Source organism: Crocodylus porosus, unplaced genomic scaffold (genome assembly GCF_001723895.1).
Source record: "Crocodylus porosus isolate Cpor-Errol unplaced genomic scaffold, CroPor_comp1, whole genome shotgun sequence".
NCBI lineage: Eukaryota > Metazoa > Chordata > Crocodylia > Crocodylidae > Crocodylus > Crocodylus porosus.
The window spans coordinates 5,684,004-5,692,522 of record NW_017728926.1 but is presented as its reverse complement, the minus strand read 5'-3'; positions in this window follow the sequence as shown (position 1 = coordinate 5,692,522).

Sequence of the window (8,519 nt, the reverse complement as noted above, 5' to 3'; positions counted from 1 at the left end):
GAATCGAGGAACGGGGTCGTGACGCCAGTCCAAAAGACAGTCCGTAAACCGAGGTCGGAGATGAGAAGCCAGAACAAAGTAAGCCGAAGTCAAAATCGAAGCCAAACAGTCCCGTACCCGAGATCGAAAAGACGAGTCGCTCCACCCGCCGTCCGCAGCCTCTGCTTGCGCCTCACAGTCCCCGCCGTCTGCAGCCTGGATCGTTCTCTCCCTGTGGGACAGTCCCTGCAAAGGCAGCCTCTCACACACACGCTACCTCACCACACCCCGGCGCTGGCTCACAAACCTTTTATAAGAATTTAGTGGCCAATCAGAACGCTCTTCGCAGAGAAATTTCTAGTCAAATTGCATCATGCAGTCAGTGAACTGAGCATGTGCGCTAGATCAGATTACCTCATGCTCTGTGATTGACAAGCCTCCAGGTCAGCCAGAGGGCACGTTCTGGGGGCCTGTCTGTAGTTTCAGCTCCCTGTGATGGCAGCACCAAACTTACGATTTTTCCTTGACACCTGGAAGCACGCGTGCATCTGCCACCGACAATGAGCTGCGCCAGGCCTCTGCAGACCCCGGTGCAGCTGCTTGCAGCCTTACCTGCCCCCTGCTGCAAGAAGCCCAGGGTCCAGTGATATGCAGAAGGGGCCTGCCCAGAGCCCAGGCCAGCTGTGGCAGGCAGCTGGGAGGCTGCAAGCAGCTGCAATGGGGTCCGCAGAGCCCTGATCCAGCTCATTGCTGGCAGTGGGTACACATGCACCTCAGGGCAGATGGCAGGGAAGGGGTCATGGCTATGCTGCCACAACAAGGATTGGGCCCCCTGCAGCTCCCCCGCTGTCTTCCCTGGCACACCAGCAGCATCTTACAAATCAAGGTTGCAGCACCCTACCCAAAAATGTTGCCAACCCCTGGCATAGTGTAGCAGTTTCTCTTGTCTTGTTCTCTTGCTTATGGTGTTTTCAAGAGATCTGTTCTTTTCTGTGTGCAGTCTACATGCTTTTGAGTAGCACTAAGACACTTGCAGCTCCCTGCCCAGACTCTGGGTGAAAGCTTGATTCTTGAAGGCACAACATGTGCTATCACACAGCCATCTTGGTCCCCCCGTAATTATAATCCTGGCTGGGGAAATAGAGGGAGAAAAGTTGAGTTAACACAATTGGAATAAACAGGCATTTCACTAACAGGGTTTTCCTAGTATTTTTGCTCTCGTGTGTTTTAGCTGACTGCTCCCTCCTTTCTTTTGTATTGCTCAAAACACCACAAAGCCCGAGGATCCTGATTTATGTTGAGTGGGGGAGATCGTGAATCCAAACTTTTGCTTGTCATGGACTGGCTGCATGGGTTTTACCAGGTCCCTTTGCTTCCTGGTCTTCTGGGTGCCTCAGCCATGTTAGCATTAGGTAAATTCACCATGGTAAAACACAGATTTTCTCATTTCAAGGGGAAAAACCCAGACTTTCTCCTTTAAAGGAGAAAAATGTGGGAAATGGTGGGTTTCCCCTTGCAGGCTGGGAGAGTTGCAAGGGGCAGGAGGAGGGCAGTCAGGCAGGGGGGGCACCATGTGCATGCACATATGCACATGGCCATCAGGCAGCCTGGAGAGCTGCTCCACCAGATACGTTTCTGGGGGAGGGGAATGAGGACCCCCACAGTGAGGGAGGGAATCGGGCAGGGCTGGTGCTGCTGCCCAGCCCGGGTGGTGCATGGGGCTTGGGGCCCAGGGCTAGAATGCGCAGTTGCAGGGCCCGGGTAGGGCATGGGATGGAGCCATGGGTGGCTCGTCCAGAGGGTGGTGGGGCTGGGTCCCCACCACTGTGCACACTCCCGGAGGGGCCATGGGAGGTATATGCCCCCCAGATTTGTGCACAGGGTGGGGGCAGGGGCAGGCCACCTCCACAGCCCAGCAGATGAGACCTGGTGCAGCAGGGCAGAGCAGGTGCGGGTGGGGAAGCTTGGTGCCGCTGCTGCGAGCTCCGCACCGCCATGGCAAGGCATCCCTCACTTGCCTGGGAGCAGTGGAAGTGCTGGCACAGAGGGCACCTCGCCACAGCGGCATGGGGCTTGTAGTGGCAGCATCAAGCTTCTCTACCCAGCTCTACTCTGGCATGCTGGGTCCCACTCACTGGACTGTGGAAATCCTGGGGGAGGGGAGCAGGGCAGGGAGTCCTAAGTCTGCAGCAGGGAGCCTGCATCTGGGAGGCACATGCCCTCCATGCCCACCAGGAGTGCATGCAGCAGTGGGGAGCTGGTTCCCCTGAGCCCACAGCTGTGCCACCCATGGGAGAGGGGAAACTGGGCTCTGCCCTGCTGCAGCAGCTACTGCCTCCTGTGGACGGGTGGCAGCCTGGGCTATGGCGCTGCTGCAGGGAGCAGGGGTCTGCAGACCTGAGTCCCTGGCTCTGTAGCCCTGGCAGCTGCGGGCCCCTTCTGTCAGGGCTGGGAGGTTGGGAGGCTGTGGGTGGGGAGTGATGGATTTTGGGTTTTTTAATCAGAGAATTTGTGATTTTTAAACACAGAAAACCAGGACCCCTGGTTATCATACTGCCCGTGAGACTGGCAAGCCAATGACACACTACTATACCAAGGCCAAGCAGACCATGACAGGAGTGTAACAGGGAGCTGGAGGCTCCTGTTACTTTAAGGAAAAAAATTGTAGAATCAATTCGGAAAGCCTAAAGCTTCCTGCGATTTGATATGGATTCGTAGATTTGGCCTCTGAATCATCTCCAAATCTGAATCATGATCCGAAGCTCTGCACAGCCCTAGTGGCCTCCAACCTTTTTAAGTAGGAGATCACCTCTGGCATTTAAAAGCAACCCAAGATTCACCATGCACTGCTGTCCTGCCCCTGCCCCCCTGGGAGGGAAGGAAAGGAGGAGCAGATCAAGGCAGAGGCATAAAAAATTATTTGGGGGTGCGCCTCCCCAGCAGGTAAGTCCCACCTGGCTGGGGCCCCACTCAACTTACCCCTGCTCCTGCCTCTGTGGCACTGTCCCTCATTGTGGGCTCCTTGATTTAGATCCTGCCTCTTCCCTCCCCCATGGACTGGAGTACATGCGGACACGCACACGGGCACTCAGCCCCCGACCCCAGCCTTGGATCGACTCCAAGCGGCTCTGAGATCTACCACAAGAGGTTCTGTGATCTGCCGGTGGATCGATGACCACTGACATAAGCCCAGCACTAGAAGCAGAGTAGATCAACTGGGGGCAAAGTGGTGCAGAAAGTGGCCTAGCAAGCACTGAAGCTCCCCTTGAGAACTGAGAGCCCAAAGGGAAGTAGGCCTTGCAGGAAGACATCAAGCCAGAGTTGGGGGAGTTTTTGTTATAAGTTGTTACTTGTATTTATGTTGCATTAAAGTTGAAACCGGCGGACCAGATTGTGGGTAAAAAGGGTGGCAGGGAGCTCACAAGAGTGCCTGTGAAGCTCCCTACCTAAAGTCCTGTAGGGGTCACGCACCAAAAAGGGGATGAGTGGAGTCCTTAGTTTATCTGACTGAACTCCCTTTCTTTATACTAGGGTAGAACAAATGGGAGTTTTTGTAAAAAACAGAAAAAAAGAAGTGAACCTTAGAAAAACTGTTTCCTATTTTACATCATCTGATTGTGCAGTTCTTTGATAAAAACTCAGGAAGCAGCAGTGCCTCTAGATACTCTGAGATCTTGCTGAAATGCTACTGTAAATGATTAGTTGGAAGTGACATTTCCAATGCAGTATATTCAAACAAATGAAATCAAGTTGTAAGTTTGACAATTCAGTATTTGGTTTTATTAAAAAAATGTGTATTATGTACAGTTCCTCTCCCTTAAATCCAGACTGGGCTCAAGGGAATGTGTGATATTCTGCTCCCAAAAGAACTGTGTTCTGTGCTCTAAGGAAAGCATGCCCAAATGTAACAGATGCTCCTTTATCCTGTAGCTACATGGTAGCTGGGCTAAAAAAAATTGCACCACTGCCTGAGCATCCTGTGAACAAGAACCTGGTATCCCCTGGTTCTCATCCATGTCTTCCCTGTCAAAACATCTGAACTTAAATATTTTAAAAGAGTTTATTTACAAAACAGTGTCTTACTGAATGTGCTGCATGTTAGAAGCCTTCATCCAACACTTTTTGCAAACACCCATGAACAGTTTCTGGGCATTTCTTTAACTCTCTTTACAATGTGGCCATCCCCAGCTATGGAAGAATACAGGGTATTATTGTTTCAAGAAGGGTGTCATCTTCAGTGAATTAAAGGGCAATATAGGCAGCTGAATATAATTATTCAAAGAGGAATTTGATAAGGATGCTAGTACCTTTTTAAAAAGCACAGAGGATCTTTGGGGCTAGGGGATAATTAGATTGATTGCTCATCGGGTCAGGAAAACAGCACTTCTGCCTCTCCTAACCTCAATTGGTCTGTTTATACAGCCCCTCTACCAGAGCACCAAAACATTTTAAGTATTGTCTCAGTAGACTGCACCAGCACTTCCACTGCACCTTGGTGTTTTTAATAGGCCCCATCCTGCTATTAACCTGCCTGCATGCCTTGTGAACAGTGAGCTCAGTGTTGAACCCATTAAAATCTGTCCTTGAACACCCTGACAATGCATCATGGAGTTGAAGTGTATTCAATGCAGTGGCTCACCTTAACTTGAAAAAGGGTTGGTACTGAGGAGGACTGTGCATAGTAGACACAACTATATATCTTATTCAGGTGGACTGTACTAACCTATCCTTGCAGGGGAGATACCATGGTAGCAGAGATACCATGAGGTGGTTTTGTCCCAGGTGGCTTTATTTACTTGACAGGGGGCATACCTTTCTTCTTGACCCTGAATGACTTGGTGTAGTTAGAGGGTAAAGGCCTGTCCCTTGTACTGTAGGCAGGCTGACCCTTGCAAGAGCCTCCCCATGTGAGGATCTTGGCTACACAATTTATGATGATGGGGGACTGCTCTTGGGGTTTCCCCTCTAGCTTGCTCCTTTAGCTTTTTATTTAAGGGCATGAGAAACTAGGGGACATCTGAACTCCAAGTCCTCCAGGCTTGGGGCATTCATGTAGGATGAGTGCCATGGATCTGGGAGTATCTGAAACCCCATGCTGAAGAGTCTGGGAGGTAGGATACTTACTTGTATTAGTGCCAGAGAAAATTTGGAACTTAATTTGGGTCTGATTTAGCCTTGGAAATGAAATTAAAAAAAAATAGTAGGTTCCCATCAGCATCCCGGCATTTTGGTTAAAATCAAATGTAGCATTTCTGACACCAAGGGGAGGGTGTCAGGGCTGGCTCTGGCCCTCCTTGTGCTGACCTGGTATTGCAGTACCTCCAAGCCTGATGCCAGTTCCCTGTGCAGGGAACACCTGCCCATTTGTTTTAAGGGCCAAAAAACAAAACAAGGTTCCTATCAGTACCAAATTCAATAGGACAAAGCCCCAGTTGTCAAGTACCAAAATTCAACTGAGCAGAGCTTAATTTTTCAAGTCTGTGTGGCTCTACCACTAGGCAAGTATCCTCTCCCCCAGACCCATCACTCTGGAGTTTTGGATAATCCCCAAATCCATGTTTGCCCAATATGTGTCACGTAGTTTATAAGTTATGCTCAGTGTCGGCTGCATTTTATCAACTTCATAGTTGCCAAAAATCAACATGGGCTCAGGAATGGAAAAGCAGCAGTTTAGCAATAAACACAATATTTAATGAAGTGTCCTTTTATGTGAATGTAAGATAAGGAGGTTTTCCCCCCCATTGAAGACAAGCCAGGGACTGTGACTTCAGATGCTGTTTGTGCACAGAATCCTGGCCTGGCCCTTACAACCCCAGTTCAGAAACAGAGAAGAGAGTGGAGAAGACAAGGCACTGGCAACAGGAGCATGCTTTGGCAGAGATGGTTTGTGCATACCCCACCACTATACATTTCTGTGAGTTCTATCCTCAGACCTCAAATCAGCATTTTTTTTTTTTTTTTTTTTTTAAAAAGGCCTGTTTTCATCATTGACTGGCTTCAAACTTCACAGAATAGACAGAGTTGGGTTGGCTGGGTCACAGAGATGCATGTGAACTGCTGTATAGCCATCTCTTCCACTAAGTAGCTATGTAACCCTTGGCATTTGGAGAAATTAAATGGCCTGCCAGTTCTCTGAATTTATAGCAACTGTAATGAAAAATTCCACTGTCCAGGGGCTTTTGAGTCATGACTCAAATACTTTGAAATCACTGATTAAGTGTGCTGGAGAAGAACAAACACTACGTTCACTCTTTGTTCTGCTAATGTTGTTACCTACTTAAGTTTCTGGCTCTTCTTGGTTATTTCCACAGGATGCTTGAACAGTACAGACCCTAGTTCCTGGGCAGAAGGCCAACTTCCATCTGCCCACCTGCATATACATGGTTCCCACTAGAACTACAGGCAGCTGGGCATGAAACTAGACCCAGAATTTGGCCTCCTGTCATTCATCTATCAAAAAAAAAGGTAAATAGGAAACCATCCTGCTTCCTCATAAGACTATTTCTTTTCTTTTCAGCTGCACCTATAGAGGAATAAGTATACGATCTCTTGTTCTTTAAGAAAGACAAATCATTTGCTTGACATTGGGAATGTCTTTGCTGTTGCCGTATAACTGCTTGCCCTGGGAACCTCTTCTGGCAAGTATGTGTCTGAGGCCCAGACTTCCCTATACGAAGCAAGCATGTAAATCAAGTGATCAATGTGAGTCAGGACATCTGGGTTCTATTGACCACATAGCCACTGATGCACTGCGTTATCTTGCAGCAGGGTGCTTAACCAGTGCCTGTCTCAGCTTCCTCCTCTGTCCAATTAACAATTCAACTTCAAGGTAGCCATGTACTTAACAATTCCTGAGTGTTTCCTCCCTGCCTCATGGCCACTTAAGGCCCTAGAAACAGCAGAACTAGTCATGCAGTTGGATACTTTTAGAGTGCAAAGAATATTGCACATAATGATGACGTTGGGCGTAACAGTGTTCCAGTCCTATAATACTACTGGGCTTAGTAATGAGTGGTTCTGTCAAGTCAGAACTGTGCCAAGGGAACATGCTCAGAAGTGAGAGAACCTTAAAATCTGCTCCTAAGAAGTCCTCCTTTCCCCTTTGATAATCTTGGACCACTTTTCTCCCAGCAATGAAGCTAAAACATGCTATCCAGTGAGACTGCCTTTTTTTGGTATGCGTTTTGGAAATAAACTTCATTAGGATGTTATTTTAGATCAGATGTATATTATGATTATATACCTGAGATGAAATTAGATAGCTAAAAACCTCTTATCAAAAGGAAAACCATCTCAAAACCATGCCACATGAAATTCACTGTGTAATTCAGGCTCTTGGTTGTTGGTTGGAGGTGGTCAGCAATTTTCATGACTGCTGAAGAATCAATCTGTACTCCATGAGATGCTGTATGTCAAACAGATGAAGGGAAATGCTGTGGCTTTGGGATTATTGAAAATGTTGGGGTGGGGGAATGTCATCTACCTAGACTTTAAGAAGGCCTTCGATATGGTATCTGATTCTGTTCTCGTAAATAAACTGACAGACTGTGATGTAGATGATTACATGGTCAGGTGGGTGGCAAATTGGCTTAGGGGTTGCACCCAGGGAGCGGTGGCGGATGGGTCGGTACAGATGGGTCGGACCTGGAAAGATGTGTGCAATAGATTCTTGCAAAGCTTGGTCCTTGGACCGGTGCTGTTCAAGGTCTTCATCAGTGACTTGGATGAGGGCATGGAGAGCACCCATCCAAGTTTGCAGATGATACCAAACTGTGTGTTAATTTTGCCCCATAAGAGGGTAGGGAATGGATCCAGGTGGATCTGGACAGGTTGGAAAAGTGGGCAGGACAAAATAGGATGTAGTTCAAAGACAAGTGCAAAGTGCTGCACCTGGGCAAAAAGAACCACCAGCATACTTACAGGCTGGGGGAGGACCTTCTCAGCAGCGGAAAGGGATCTGAGTCATAGTTGACTCCAAGATGAACATGAGTCAATGTGCTGAAGTGGTCAACAAGGCTAACCGCACTTTATCATGCATTAGCAGATGCTTGATGAACAGGTCCAGGGAGGTGACGCTTCTCCTCTATGTGACACTGGTCAGGCCACAGTTGGAGTACTGGGTCCAGTTTTGGGTGCCACACTTCAAGAAGGATGTGGAGAGTCTCAAGAGGGTTCAGAGGAAGCCACTCGTATGGTCTGAGGCCTACAGGCAAGGCCCTACAAAAGAAAGACTGAAGGACTTGGATCTCTTCAGCCTTCACAAGAGAAGGCTGAGAGGTGAACTTGTGGCTGCCTATAAAATTCATTTGGGAGGGCAGCAGGGAATAGGAAATGCTCTATTTACTAGGGTGCCACCTGGCATAACTAGGAACAATGGCCACAAATTGACAGAGAGCAGATTTAGGTTGGACATTAGAAAGAACTTCTTCACAGTAAGGGTTGCCAGAACCTGGAGTGGGCTTCTCCCTGTCGGGTATCGCCATCCCCTGTGGACCTGACGGACACTGCCTAGGGTGTTATTAGCTATAATTGGGGATCTT